General features: G+C 29.0%; 1 pseudogene; it reads right to left on the bottom strand.

Annotated features, from left to right (window-relative positions):
- Positions 1-2,115: 2,115 nt before the first annotated feature.
- On the bottom strand, positions 2,116-10,389 carry LOC145832291 (heat shock 70 kDa protein 1-like; annotated as a pseudogene).
- Positions 10,390-15,812: the final 5,423 nt, after the last annotated feature.

Genomic DNA, 15,812 nt, shown 5'->3' with positions numbered 1-15,812 from the left:
AAAATTTAAAAGGTTTTACATTTCTAGTTGCTTTTTCTTTGAATGGATAGAACAACTTTTTACAGCGCTGGCAAGGGACGTAATGAGACTTATCTCCTACATTGATGTTTTTTCTTTTTCTGACGTTTGAAGGAAGATATCGCTGACACTGTACGTGAGTTCTTTATTGCATGCTTTCAATAAAAGAAATTATATGGTACGATGACCTAGACAGGGTATCTTCAGTGCTGAAAACTTCTCTTCTAATGTAATCGTCACCTATACCTTCAAGCATCACGTCTTTTATTACTTCTTCCTTATAACTTGTCACATTTTTCTATCCACATTTATACTTACTGACTGTTTTAAAATTACAAGTTTCTGCTTTGCTGCGAACACGGGTTGCAAATGTCTTAAATGGTTCATCGCGCTCTTGATGCAAGTTCATAAGTCCTGCCCTTTTGACCCCAATTGCAACTTTTATGACTGCTACCATCAGTTTAGCCACATATTCTTTTGACTAAGCCATCAGCCTAGGATCATTTGCGAACATAAGATTGCCAAGTTTGTCATGTGCGCATTGAAAAAGCTGTAAGTTTGCATTTTGGCTGCTTATGTTCGAACCAGTTTTGAATGCCTCCCACCTGCGAATGAAGGCGAGCCATGTTTCTTGGCTGATCCCCTGATCAACTCTTGGCCTAAATAGCTGAGGTAAATTTGGCATTATAAAAGCTTTTGATGACCCAGAATTCTTCTCATATTCTACTTTGTGCAGGTCAAGAAGTCTGCAAAATATACCACATGGGTAATTTAGCGTCTTGTAGTTACATCAATGAATTAGGTACTTTATTATAACCATTATAAGCTTAAACGGTTTTTCACGATGAAAAACTCCTTAGGTTTAAATACTTTATTTACAATGAAAAATCTGAAACGATATAAGTATAAACACTTATGTGTAATATGAACATTTATTATTAATAAAATGAGCTACAGTTCAACTATGCTACATAGCCCCTTAAGTTTGTTGATGCACAATGTTGAGTATCAAAACTTTTGTACATTATTTCTTTCTTAAAAAGCAACCATAGAGAGTAAACGAAAGTAGTAAGCTAGATGAAATTAATAAATAAAAAATGCTACAACGACTAATTTTCTATTTAAATGCCTTTGATAAATATGTTTTATAACAGAGCTTTAATATATGAGTAATAGAGCTATAAAAAATTATAGGTGGACAACAAAAATTTAAAAAAAATTATTAATGAAGTTTAGTTGAATATAAAGACAACTACAATAGACCAAAATTTGGTAGAAACTTGCAAACTGATTAATGGGAATCTTTACAATACTATATCAAAATAAAGATTACATTAATAAAAGACCCAATAAAAACAATTTATTAGGTTATTGTTAGGTCCCATAGAAAACTTAAGTCCTTAAAACCTAAGTCAATTGGGTTTGAATTTATTTAGGCAAATTTACTTGAATGCTTTAATAAACACAAAATTTACTTGGTAAAATCTCTTTGTAGTTTGTTAGTTCTTACATAAATATTGACAACTAGCGATAGGGTAGAATATAGGAATATATATATACATACAAAAGAACTTGGATTCCAAGGCAATAGTTTTTACGTATACAATATATAAAAGTACATGTAGTTTGAAGCTTTTCTCCGTTGATAATCGTGACTTTGTTCAATAAAATTAAACTAATTTCATTAAATTAGAAATTAATTTTAAAGTTAAGTCAGTATAAAAGCGAAGAACTACGTTTTATAAAAAACGTATTATTAACTTATGTTATTAAAACTAAAAACCATAACTACTTAAATTCTTAGAAGTTGTAAAAATGTTTACAGTTAGCACTTATCAATTATATACATTAGCTACTAACATGTAAAGTAAGATTAAATGATAATGTGATTTTATTATATTATAATAGAGCTATTATTACAAAAAATACTAATACAACTTAACAGACTAATCATTTTGCATGTTGATTGTTTGAGGTAAAATCTTTGCACATGTAAAATATTGAATTAACTGTCCGTCTTTTATAAATGTTTATTTTAAACAGGACATTTTATATAAAAAATTCAATACGTATTAAAAATTAACTCTTTCTGAAGAATCAATCCATTTCCTCAATGGTCGGTCCTCCGACAGGAGAAGCTGTATCACCTACAAAATATAACTTTTTGTTACTAAAAAGAAGTCAAAATAATCAAATATCAGAAACGAATTTAGCTTGAGAAAACGGGTAGCTGTCTAAATTGCACGAACGTACAAAATTCCACGAGAGGACAAAATTGCACGAGTGCACGAAGATACTTTTGCAGAGGGGATAAAATTGCACGAAGACAGTCTTGCACAAGCAGACAATTTTGCACAGGTTAAATTTTATTTATTTACTATTATTATTTTTAATATTTTTTTTTACTATCACTGTTACCCCTAACCCTTACCCTCGGTCACTAACTTTTTACTCTTTTTTTTTATTAAATTTTTTATTCTTTTTTCTGTTTTAATTTTTTTTTGTAACTTTTTACTCTCGTGCAAAAATGTAACTCGTGCAAAATTGACCCTTGGTGCAAAATCGTCTTAGTGCAATTTCGTTCCCTCGTGCAAATTTGGCTTCGTGCAATTTTGTTCTCGTGCAATTTTGTTCTCGTGCAATTTTGTTCTCGTGCAATTTTGTCTTCGTGCAATTTAGACCCGTACCCCGAGAAAACACATCTAGTTTTTGCAAGTACATTAAGTATTAGTATACTCATTATAAGTAAATAAGCTTTTTCGAATTGTCAAAACAAACTCCATGTCATTGATTTAGTTTTTTAGTTACTAAAAGTGCATGAGCTAATCCAAAAAAACCATCAATGCCTGTTTCTACTACACAGCCTTAATAAGATAAGTTAAAAGGAAACAATTCATGAGTTTGTTATTATTATTTAGTTAAGTACAAGTTTTTTAGTATTTTGATAAATCGAAATGCGTTTAAATTAAAATCATAAAAAACTAATATTAATCAGCTTTAAAACTAGACAAAAGGCTAAACACTTGCTCGGCATAAAAGTTTGTCAAATTTCTAAATGTTATCGTTGGAGTTCATACAGGGGCGTATTTAATTGCCAAACAAACCTTGTTTTTCAAATACTCATCTATTTTAAATGGTTATAGGAAAAATATAGTAGCAAGTAGAAATTATTCTCTTATGCCTCCAATTACTTGATAAAACTAATTAGGATTCTATAAAAAAATACTTGATCTACAACCAAGATAACTTTTTCCAGTTCAAATAACTTACATTAATCGAGCAAGAGTACTTTAAAAACAAGACAAAGTCTAATTTACTGTTATTTTTTTAAAGAAACCTCAAACTGGCCTAAAAGCTCTAAATACATAATGATAATGAAATAAAAATGATTTGAAAAGCTTAAACAAAAAGTTCTAAATGAAACATAGAAACTTGTAATAAAAAACATAATTGAGTACATGAAGATTAAAAAAAAAGCTAAGTTTATATAAAACTAGTACTGATCATAAAACCAGCTCCGTATTTTCTCAAAGTACGTTTACTACTGTAAACAAATAAAGCACCTTAAAATCTGAACTTTATGCTTTATATTAACTTTAAATACAGACTAAGAGAATGTGGAAAAACTTTTGGTAAAACAAAGTAATATTTTAGAGCGGGGGAGGGCTAAATAACAAAAAGACTTTTGAAAAGGCCATATGAAATTTCAAAAATTAAAATATACCATTTAAATGCAATTAATAAAGATAATGAAGGCAAAACAATTTTTAATAATTTTTATAAAAGATTACTCATATTTGTTTAAAATAGCCATTTTCTAGTAAGGTTGAAAACTTATTTACCTATATATCAAAGATTCTTTTGAAACTCAATAATAAAATAAAATTCGTAATAAAACGTTCAATTATAAAAGAATTTGACAGTAACTAACAATGATGAAAATATACTTAATAGAGATAATTCTAAATAACTCAGCATTCAAATTGCCGAAATTTTAGTTGTCGGTATATAAATCAAAGTAAGTGCAACCAATAGATAGTTAGTAAACATGTTTGTATATTTGCTATATTTCAGCAGAAAAGTAGTATGCTAATATACGATAATAATAACTAAGCTATATTATCATTATTCTAAGTTATTTGTATTGATAAAACAATATTGATGATAAAACTTTTAAAATTAAAATGAAATAATCAAACCGGTGGCTCCTTTCTGATGTAATCTAGTCATTATGGATATGCAATTTGTTCAAGCTCTTTGAATTTCAATAACAGTTCACTTTTCTTTGCTTCAGTATTTGATGACAACCAACTTTCTGCTTCATTAGACTGTAGAGATTTATATATAACAAGAAAACTAATTCAAGTTAAGATAAGTGTAAAAGTTGTGTCTACCTTTAAGTAAATTCTCAAAGAAAAAAGTAACTCTACAATACAAATTCAATACACTTTTATTGAATGTGCCTAACAATTTATTTTACCTTTAAAAAGATACTTCTTACAGTTTAACAATGTACATATATATGTCGGAAAATTATTAAAATATAAACTTTTTGAATGAGCAAGTTTTGTTCAGCTTCTGAAAGCTTATCTTTCAACACATCATCTTCACAAATCTGTTTCAAACTGAACACGTAAGATTCTTAATTGGTCCTTGCAAGCATGCTGTCTCTCAACTGTTCGTCCTGTTGTTTGTATCTTTCCGCATCTTTAACCATTCTATCTATTTCCTCTTTTGTTAAGCGACCTAAAAAAAATATCTTCAAATGTTTTAAAGAGGTATTAAAACAACTGATAAGTTGTTTATTTGTATCCTTTACGTATTAATTACACGAAGTCTTTTGTGATTAGAACAAAATATGTTCACTATAATTTTTCCTGGACAAGACGTTAAAAGGTATCCGTGGTGTGGAAATCGATAACCGAAAGGCTCTTCGTACACCAGGTCCTAGGACCAAATCTTTTGAGCGTCTTTTTTTGTCGTTCAATAAACTATAAATATCATATTTTTTGATAAGTTTACTTTACATTCTTGTAGGATTGAAAGAAAACTGTAGAAGATATATTTGCAATGGAATAGTCTACTTAAAGTTTCCTTAGGGAATCCATTTAATTTTTCGAATTTTTAGTCTTTTATCTCAAAAACTAGTTTAAATTAAAAAAAGTGCTAAAAACTAATTGTTAAATAAGTCAAAGATCTTGAAAATGAGATCAACATGTAAAATACCTCTTTATACTCTAAAATTAACAATAAAAATCATAATCTTTAAAACATAAACTAAACAAACAAACTTCTATTCTTATAGTTTTTTACTTATAATATTTATGATGAGTAACATTTTAACACAATATAAATGTAGTTTCTATAAAACGTATTGAAAAAGGCTAGAAACAAATAAAAATAATATCAAATTTCATACAAATAGAAATATCTTCCTGAAGCTAATAAAGTATTTACAACCTTTGTCATTGGTTATTTTGATGTTGTTTTTCTTTCCGGTGCTTCGGTCAACTGCAGAAACATTTAAAATTGCATTGACATCCACGTCAAATGTAACTTCGATTTGCGGCACACCCCTGGGAGCCGGTGTAATTCCAGATAACTCGAACTTTCCCAGCAGATTGTTGTCTTTGGTCAACGTTCTTTCTCCTTCGAACACCTGTTGAAAAACCAGCTGATACTTTTGTTTATGTTTTGCCATGCAACTTTTTAAAACTAAAAATCAAATTGTATTGAGCTTTTACTAAGGACTTCTTTATACCTCCAGTAAAAAAAAAAGCAAAAAAATACAAAATATTAAAAACAAAACACCTGTATAAGAACACCGGACTGGTTGTTGGAGTAGGTGGTGAAAATCTTGGTCTCTTTCGCGGGCACGGTCGTGTTTCTGGGTATCAGGGCGGTCATCACGCCTCCGGCGGTTTCAATGCCCAGAGAAAGAGAAGCGACGTCGAGGAGGAGGAGATCTTGCACTTGCTGCGAAGTGTCGCCCGTCAGCACTGCGGCCTGAACTGCAGCACCGTACGCCACCGCCTCGTCCGGGTCTATCGACTTGTTCAGGGGTTTCCCGTTGAAATATTCCGTGAGGAGCTTTTGAACTTTGGGAATGCGCGTGGAACCTCCCACGAGCACGATTTCTTCTATCTGTTTTGTAGTTTTTTTTTTTTTTTTTTAAGCAATTACTTTAGGCAATATTTAAAACATTTAGCTAAATTTTAGAAAATTACAAATCAAATTGAAGAAAGTTTGTTTGCTAAGACAACTTCTAAGTTAACGGTTCATTACAAACCAGGCACGTAGCTTGGTACGTTTCTGCAAACCTGCAGAAACCTATATAATTTTGCAAAAAAAAAACAAGATTTTGTATCAATTCTTTAGCTTAAAAAACCCTGCTTTCTTAGCTTTTTAATATTTAGTTTTGCCCTTCTGATAGATAATATTGAAATATAAACACTCTATATCACTTGTAGTGTCTAAAAATTTAAGCAAATTAAATAGCTTAAAATTATATATATTTAACTCAGCTCAGATTCTCTTTATCATAAAGCAATACAATTTAAAAAAAAATAAGCTACAGATTTTTTAAATGTGAAAGAATATGAATTAAAAATTCACTACAACACGAGAATATTAAAACAAATGAATAAAACCAGGAGCAACTCGATAAATAACAGTAACATTAGAGGTAGCACAAAGTGCCCTGTACTTCGTATTACGCCATCATGCGTCGTGCCTGTTGTTTTTTGTATTTTGCAGATTCGTAAATTTTTCGAGCTAGCTACGTCCCTGTTACAAACTAAAACCACCTTACTATACTTATCATTCTTGCACGAATTATACTCACTTTACTTTAATTAAAACTATTTTAAAATACTTAATTTAATAATATAAAGTAGTGTTGAACTGTGTTTAAAATTATATTTAAATTTATGAAACAACAAGCTATGGATTTTACATTTCGACTGACTTAATAGATTTTTTAGAAAACAACTGTACAACAAATTAAACCAACTTTTAAGTTATATATATTAGTCTTAAAGTATCATAATTAAAACTAAAATTAACTACATACCTATATTAGAAAAAAAAAACTTTTGCAACTGAAGTTGTAGAAGTCGTAAAAAAATTGTACTTTACTTATATGCTTGGACAATTTCTAAACAGACAAGTTTATTCACACCAAGAAAGAACATTTCAAACTTTGTTTTTGTCCAGCTTAGCATCGACAAGCGCTTTTTCAACTGACGCCAACGTGGCTTTGAAAAGATCGTTGCACAGCTCTTCGAAGCGGGCTCGCGTGATGCTGGTGTAGAAGTCGATTCCGTCGTGCAGCGAATCGATTTCAATGCTGGCCTGGGTGGACGACGAAATTGTCCTTTTCGCCCTCTCGCACGCGGTGCGCAGCCTTCTCACCGCGCGCTTGTTCGCGCTCATGTCAGCGTTGTGCTTTCTTTTGAACTCGTTCATGAAGAAGTCCACCATGCGGTTGTCGAAATCCTCGCCTGGAATTCAATGTGAAATTAGAACTTTTAAGCTTGAGTCGTTTTTTAGTTTATACCTAGGTGAGTCTATATTTTTTACATTATAGATGAAAAAACAAGACGGTATGTAAAATTTGATTAAGAAAATAATTGTCTTAAAAATTACTTTTTGGCTGTATTTTGAGTTATACTTTTAAACATATAATACTAATAATAAAAATTTAAATAGATAAAGTTTACTTTAAAAGGCGAGCTTTATCCACTGTCCGACTTAAAAATACTCATTTTTTAGTGAGACAGGTTTCTCTTGAAAATCTGAGTAGTTTACTTGTTTAATATAGAATTTAAATAAAATAATCAAACTGAAAATCAAAGTTTATTATTAGTTAGTAATACTAAAATGTAATGAGCAAACCTTTGATGAGAGGGGCTCAATGAAACTTCAGCAGAAAATAGTTTTTATATAGGCTAACTCAGTTTTTTTAGCAACTTTCATCGCTCTAAAGTAAAAGAAAGAAATAACGTTTTATAAGAAATTAACAGAGGCTAGAGCAAGGGTCGGCATCCTTTTATGAGCCAAAAAAAAAGTCGCTCGTAGGCCGAAATTATTTTTAAAATGTTGTAGTAATAAATATAAAACTAGCATCTTCACCATACACGTGATACAGTAAGCATCTATATAGCACCAGTGAAGAATAGTTAATTATTTAGATATAAAAGCTTAATTTCTACCTCAAAATCTTTCATTTTTATTGTTAGGCTTAAAAGTACCTTGCGGACCGCAGTTTTCCAAACCCTGGGCTAAAGTCATTAACTTAGATAAACTGTATAAACAAGTTTGTATAAACTGTACACTAGACTGTATTTGATACGAAAATATAGAAGTGGTTATATGTTTTTATCAATTTTACTAAATATAATAACAAGTTTTAAATACATAATTCGACATTTGTTCATGCTACATTTCAAGAAGGTAAAGTATCGTGAGCAACGAACTAAATTAAGTGGGAAATATTTGTATAATTAATAAAAATAAGTTACAAAAGTTGCAAATACGTTAAATAAATTCTTATTTTTTTCTTAAAATGTATATTAGAAATATGTATTTTTTGTAGCTTTAAATTATTGCTTTATTGTGATTGTAGTGAAACAACACTGGAGTGAAGTGTCGACTTAGATGCTGAAAAAACATTTGATATAAATCTTCTCAAATACTCCAAGTATAATTCTTAAAATTATTAATAGTTTTAGTCAAAACAAAAAACTAAGACGGTCATCTAAAAATATTAAACTATCAAAGAAATTTAAACTAAGTTTAAAATTAAAAACTTTAAGTTTTAATTTTATTGAGATCAAACAAACGTGTTTAAACAAACTGAGGTAACAAATTATATAAACGTATAACTAAAACCTAAAAAAAAAGTCATGGCCTGCTATGATACGCCAGAACTCGATATTATATACTGACCATTGTAACATGCTGTGGAAAAAAAAATAACTTAAAACTCACCACCAAGATGAGTATCGCCAGCAGTTGCCTTAACTTCAAATATTCCTTCTTCAATTGCAAGAATGCTGACATCAAATGTTCCGCCACCAAGATCGAATATCAACACATTTTTTTCTTTTTTCAACTAATTAAAAAATATCTACATAATTTTTTTAAGTATTGGTAATTTACAGTACATAATAATACTTTAGAATAAAAGAATTTTTTTTTGTTTTAAAAGCATATGCATTTGCATTAATCAACTAAACTTTTTTTTTCAATGTTAGTTCAAAATTCATACAAATTAGTTTATTATTAAATGATCTTAAAGCTTTATAATAATTCTAAAATTAAAGTGCTAAAAAAACTAGCAAATGCTTAATATGTTTTTAGTGGCTATTTTAGTGATAACAAGTTGAGCAAAGTACTATCAGTCAAAAAAGAAGTATTAACTAGTATTAAACAAATTATTTTAAATATTAAACAATAGACAACTTTTTTGTCTAAACCATACGCAATAGCAGCAGCTGTAGGCTCATTGATTATACGCAAAACATTGAGTCCGGAAATTATGCCGGCATCTTTCGTTGCCTGCCGCTGAGAATCGTTGAAGTAAGCAGGCACTGTTATCACAGCATCGCTGACTGGCTTGCCGATATAAGCTTCGGCTGTCTCTTTCATTTTGAGTAAAATCATGGAGCTGATTTCTTCAGGAAAAAACGACTTTGTTTCACCCTAGAATATTCTAGATTAAAAGATTTACACACTTTAATTGATTTTACACAAAAAAAATTGTTTAATTAAATAAGTATATATAATAACAACAAAAATAAACAATAATATAAAAGTTGTTTAAAAACACATTTATTGAAAAAAAGATGTGGTTTAGACAAAGACCGAGAAGCCAAAACTGCTTACTAAATTTAACTAGGTATAATTCAACGATTGAGGAATACTTGTCTTTACAGGGGATTATAACATCAATTTCTAACAAAAAAGATTGATGCTGATAAAATAAAAATAGAAATTGAACAGTTAGTTAAAAAATGCTTTAATGAAAAGATAACCTTCCAACAACCTAAAGTATGAAAACAATGAATGAAGAAGAACGTTTCTCAATAAAAGCAAGCAAATATGTCAAAATAGGAAAAAAAACAAGAATTCCACAAAACTCTTTTTAATCTGAAAAATAAGACAAATATAAAAATTAATAAATATGACAAAGGAAATGGTATTTGCTTGATCTCAAAAGATGATTATCTAAATAAACTTTATACTATTGTTGAAGATAAGACTAAGTTTCAATTAGTAGAAAAAGACAATAGAAAAAACTCCAGACACCCCCTAAGAAGAAGAATCCAACACATAAGAGAAATAATAAAACAAAACCTCAAGCCTCATATAGACAAAAAGACATATAACAGTCTAATTACGGGTGGTAACTCGACTGGTAAATTGTATGGAACGTGTAAAGTACATAAAGAACAACACCCATTGAGACCTACTGTATCAATGTTAAATCCAACGTCATACAACTTTGCAAAAAATTTGAATAAAATAATCAAACCACATATTCCAAAACAATATTGTGTAGAAAATAATAAGTAATTAAAAACAAATCTCCAAATACGAACGTAAAGATGGACACTACTGTATTAGCTTTGAGGTAGCTTCATTATTCACTAATGTACCAATTACAGATGAGTACCGATGAAGTACCTGATAATACCATACCAAAATCAAACACGATCAATATTTACTGGAGGCTTATTTCAGTATATTAAGAAATTATTCACACAAATAGATGGTGTAAGTATGGGAACCCCGTTAGCTCCTACTATGGCAAATTATTTTATGGTAACATTAGAAAAACAACTATTTAACACTGAAGATGAAAACAATCCAGTGCTATACCTCTGATATGTGGATGACATATTCTGTATCTTTCGAAAAGATGTTTTATTTAAAAACTTCAACAAAAAATTAAACAACCTACATAAATCAATAAAATTTACTTAAAGTGGAAAAGAACTCCCATTTTTGGATATTGAAATCAAAATAACGACAGAAAAAGTAATAACAAAGGTATGCAAAAAAGAAATTGATACAGATGTTATTTTAAATTTTAGTGCAATGACACCAATTAAATGAAAAAGGGCTTGAATACTATGGTTTTTGTTTCGAGCAAAAACTATAGCTTCTACTGATATAGTTTACAAACAAGAAATAACAAACTTAAAAAAAAAGTTCATACAAATAGTTACCAAAAGAAATTCGTTGAAAACGTAATTTAAAGATATATCAACAACAATAAAGAGAGCACTAATGAAAAACAAAATACTTCAAACTTCAAAAACATCCTAAAAGTACCTTACATAGAAAAACCAAGTAGCGAGTATAAAAAGAAACAAGAAAAACTGTTAAACTAGTACATTGCAGACTTCAAAGTTATTTTTACCACAAGCAAAATAGGTAACTACTTCAGCAACAAAGACAAGACATCTCACGAATTGAAATCTAACGTGGTATACGAATAAAAGTGCTATAAGGATAAGAGCATCCAATATATTGGATTTACTTCGAGACCACTAATAGAAAGAGTCAAAAAACATTTAAAAAGTAAAACAGCTGTATCTGACCACATTAGTAATTGTAATAGTTGTAAAAATGAAAGAAAAACATTTAACAGTCTTGGTATTTTAAAAGAATGTAGAAATGAACTTGAGACTTTGATCAGCAAAGCAATTATAATTAAACGTTATAATCCAATTTTAAACAAACAATTAATTAAACAGGTATTACCCACACATTAAGAATTTTTGATTAGTTGTATATATACTTTTTTAGGGAACGGGTCACTTTTGCACGAGCGTCACTTTTGCACGAAGACACTTTTGCACGAGGGGACACTTTTGCACGAAGGGTCACTTTTGCACGAAGGGACACTTTTGCACGGCGACTCTTTTGCACTAGCGTCACTTTAGCACGAGGGGACACTTTTGCACGGCGTCACCTTTGCACGCAGGGTCACTTTTGCACGAGGGGACACTTTTGCACGGCGACTCTTTTGCACGAGCGTCATTTTTGCACGAGGGTACACTTTTGCACGGAGGGTCACTTTTGCACGAGGGGACACTTTTGCACGGCGACTCTTTTGCACGGAGGGTCACTTTTGCACGAGGTGACACTTTTGCACAGCGACATTTTTTTTTAATTTTTTTTTTTTTTAATGTAAATAATACTCGCTTTTAAACGCAAGTTGTTGTAAATAACTAAAATGTGGTAGTTTTTTAATGAAATTTTAATTTAAAGTTGTTTTTGAAGTTTTACGTAGAAAAATATAATAACGTACCACAATTCATTAATTTATATTTATTAGCTTAATTTAAATAAACTAGTTGAATACACATTTTTAATTTTAAACAAAATCAATTTTGAATACATTAATTGAAAACAATCTGAATTTTGTTACTTTTTAAACAGAAAGATAAACTTAATTTAGTAAGGCTTGAAACACGAATTTTGAGTATTATTTTTACTTATTTTCTCTTGATGTTATAATTAGCATTATATAGCTGTAAAAAAATATTTTAAATTTTTATTTTAAATTATGTAATTTTATATCAAACAATTGTTAGATTAAAAAAAAGATTTGTTAGTTTATAAAGTGTAAAGGTATTTCATATTTTACCTGATGTTTATTTTTGTGTTTTAATTTAGCGTGAGATCAAAAAAATCAATAAAATAGCGCATTTTTCATGATTTAAACTAGATTATTTCATTACAATAATGTTGCATAATCATGATAAGCCAATGAGAGAGTAACACTTGGAAGTTTGAACTTATGTTCATCAAAAATATCAAGAGATGCTTACACCAGCATTCCATGATCATGAAATAAGCCAATTAGAGCCTAACGTTAATGTCTTTGGAGCGTTAGGTTTTTATTTTTGTTGTTAGTCAATGCATTTAAATACTTGATGATGATCCTTCTACATCAAAGCGTAAATAAATATAAGTTTGTGGTTAAAATTTTGCTTTTTATGTTAACCTTTAAATTTTATATAATAAATTTTTTTATTTTGTTATAAAAAATATACTATATGTGTTATTTTATTTTTTCTTAATGTGTCTTCCAGTTTAAGCGGTCTAGGTTTTGATGCCTAGGTTCATCATATGAACAATAAACTTGTAACCGTATAGTAAAATATATAAAAAGGCATAGTTGTTGATTAATATATTAAAATTCAAAATAAGCTAGAACAACTTACTTACACTTAAAGTATTTTTTATCCTAGTTTCTAAATGATTTAACTTTATTGTCCCTGGTATGAATCTTTTATAGATAATTTTATTTTATTATTTCGTTAGTTTGTTTTTAACATTAACTTATACTTTTTAAGATTTCAGATATTTCATTTTTTGGCTTTAATATAGGTATATTATAAAATTTTAGATTCAGTTTCTTTTTATGTTACAGACTTGGTAGTAGCTAAAAAACTTTTAATCGGCCTGCATGCAAAATTTATTTTTCGTGCGAAAAAGTCATCATGCCAAAATGTCGCTGTGCGAAAATTTCATTGTAAAAATGTGACGTTGTGCAACAATGCTGCCGTAAAAAATTGTCATCGTGAAAAAATGTCGCCGTGCAAAAGTGTCCCCTCGTGCAAAAGTGACCCTCCGTGCAAAAGTGACGCCGTGCAAAAGTGTCCCCTCGTGCAAAAGTGACGCTCGTGCAAAAGAGTCGCCGTGCAAAAATGTCCCCTCGTGCAAAAGTGACCCTGCGTGCAAAAGTGACGCCGTGCAAAAGTGTCCCCTCGTGCTAAAGTGACGCTCGTGCAAAAGAGTCGCCGTGCAAAAGTGTCCCCTCGTGCAAAAGTGACCCTTCGTGCAAAAGTGACCCTCGTGCAAAAGTGTCCCCTCGTGCAAAAGTGACGCTCGTGCAAAAGTGACACCCACCCACTTTTTTACCATGTATAAATATTTATGTAACCTCTAGTTTTACTGTAGTTTATAATTTTAATCTTTAACTGTTTACATATATATCTAAGTAATAAATTTTTCTTATGTATTTAGTTGTTTAACACTAATTTTTAGTTATTTTGTACAGTTTTGTAATTTATAATGACTGATGAAAAGTCGAAATGGCGTCTAATAAACTATAAATTTGCAATGTATATCTCATTATAATAGTTTTTAAAAACACACTAGTTTTATTAGTCGCTTATAAGTAAAAAATTGTTATTATTAAAAATGTAATAAAAAAAAATTTTGCAATAAAAAGCAACATTAATATTAAAATTTTTTCTAAGAAAAACAACTACTTTAATAGCTGAGCTTATGAACAATTATATGTATAAAAAAGAAGGTTACAAAAAAATCTTACACAGTTTTAAATTAAAAAAGATTAAAATCTAGGTTTAGAAAATAATAGTTGATTTAAATACTAAACAAAGATTTAAGTTTAGGAATTTAATAATCATATATTATTATTGTAAGCACAGTTTAAATATTTATAATTCCTAATTTGGACCACCAAAACTTTAGTACATTATTTCTTTACTAAACAGAAATCATAGAGAGTAAAACGAAAGTAGTAAGCCAGATGAAATTAATACAAATACAAAATGCTACAACGAATAATTTTCTATTTAAACGCCTTTGATAAGCATGTTTTTTAACTAAGCTTCAATGTATGAGTAAAAAAGCTGTAAAAACAATTATAGGTGGACAAAAAAGTTTAAAAAAATTTATTAATGAAGTTTAGTTGAATATAAAGACAACTAGAAAAGACCCAGATCTGGAAGAGAAACCTGCAAACTGATTAATGGGATCTTTAACAATACTTAGATCAGAATATAGATTGCACCAACAAAAGAATTGTATTGATGAGCTCAAGCCGACAAAATACAAGATATTTACTAGAAAAAGCCTAAAATATTAAGCTAGGAGTATTCCTGTAAACAGAATATCTTTCACATTATTGTTATTTGTGTTACACTTTTTATATAAAACTGTGCTTTTTGATTTTGTTGCAATTGTGTAAATATATTTCATTTTAATTAAAAACCTTTTAAAAATATTAATATACAACAATTCATTGGGTCATTGTTACATCACATAGTAAAAGTGGGACGTTTTGGCTCTTTTTAGTTTGTCTACGTATCTCAAAAAAAAAACATATAAATTTTTATTATCTTTATTTTCTAACATTATTATTATAAAAACATTTAAACCTATTTGTGCAAGCAAAAGTACGTTTATAAATCTAATCTTTATAAATAGTTATGATTGTTGTTTGTCGCTTATTTTATTATGTTTATTGTTTGTTTTACTTTAATATTTATACATTTGCTTATCTTAGTTAAATTACTAAGTAATTTATTTATAATTATGTAATTATAAACTATTAATCTATCTCTAATTAATTTTTCTTAATTATGTTAATTGGTATTAATTGAATATTTTCTGATGAAACCTCTAACTGTTTACATACTCAGAACTTAATTTTAAAATTAGTTGCTAACAAAAGTAATTGATAACTGTTAGTTGAAGTCGATTTTATTTGTTTGCTAAATAAAAAATGTTTATGAATCATATCTCAAATTTATATTTTTAGTTTTTGTCTTTAATTAGGGTCTTTTAGCATGTTCAAAAAATACTCTACTTTAAAAATATTTTAAAAAAACTAAGCAAATAAGAGCATTTTATTAGCCATTTAAATTTTTTTTAGATAATAAAACTATTCTTTTTTTGAGAAGACATGAAACAGAAACTGAAAAAAGTTATAGATATTTTTTTTTTTTTTGGTAGGATATACAAAA

This window comes from Thalia democratica, chromosome 3, assembly GCF_965202585.1.
Source record: "Thalia democratica chromosome 3, ktThaDemo2.hap1.1, whole genome shotgun sequence".
NCBI classification, from domain to species: Eukaryota; Metazoa; Chordata; class Thaliacea; order Salpida; family Salpidae; genus Thalia; species Thalia democratica.
Note: the sequence above shows the minus strand (reverse complement) of the source record. Positions and strands in the feature narration are given on the sequence as shown.